The sequence below is a fragment of the Physeter macrocephalus genome, chromosome 2, assembly GCF_002837175.3.
Source record: "Physeter macrocephalus isolate SW-GA chromosome 2, ASM283717v5, whole genome shotgun sequence".
NCBI lineage: Eukaryota > Metazoa > Chordata > Mammalia > Artiodactyla > Physeteridae > Physeter > Physeter macrocephalus.
Genome location: NC_041215.1, coordinates 75,411,283 through 75,412,118, shown reverse-complemented (window position 1 = coordinate 75,412,118; position 836 = coordinate 75,411,283).

The following is an 836-nucleotide window of genomic DNA, read 5'->3' as shown; positions in this document are numbered from 1 at the left end:
GATGAATGGATAAAGAAGATGTAGCACATATATACAATGGAATATTACTCAGCCATAAAAAGAAACGAAATTGAGTTATTTGTAGTGAGGTGGATGGACCTAGAGTCTGTCATACAGAGTGAGGTCAGTCAGAAAGAGAAAAACAAATACCGTATGCTAACACATATATATGGGATCTGAAAAAAAAAAAATGGTACTGATGAACCTAGTGGCAAGGCAGGAATAAAGACGTAGAAATACAGAATGGACTTGAGGACATGGGCGGGGGTGGGGTAAGCTGGGGCGAAGTGAGAGTAGCATCAACATATATACACTACCAAATGTAAAATAGATAGCTAGTGGGAAGCAGCCGCATAGCACAGGGAGATCAGCTGGGTGCTTTGAGATGACCTAGAGGGCTGGGATAGGGAGGGTGGGAGGGAGACGCAAGAGGGAGGGGATATGGGGATATAGGTATGCATATAGCTGATTCACTTTGTTGTACAACAGAGACTAACACAGTATTGTGAAGCAATTATACTCCAATAAAGATCTATTAAAAAAGAAAACAACAGAACTACTCTTCTCAGTCTGGTGCCTGCCTTCAGTTGCCCTATTGATATATCAGCTGTCCCTTGGAAGCTGCTTATGAGACCATAAATGAAAATCTTCTCTAACTCTCCTTCAGGGCTAGTATTAACCAGGAGCTAAAAAATTCAAATGCTATAAAACTCAATGAATATGTAGGCATATCAGATATAACACTTTTTTTAAAAGTAGAATAAAGATGTAATTATAACTTGTTCTGTAAAAGACTACACTTGCACTACGAAAGCAGATTTAAACTAACAGATTTG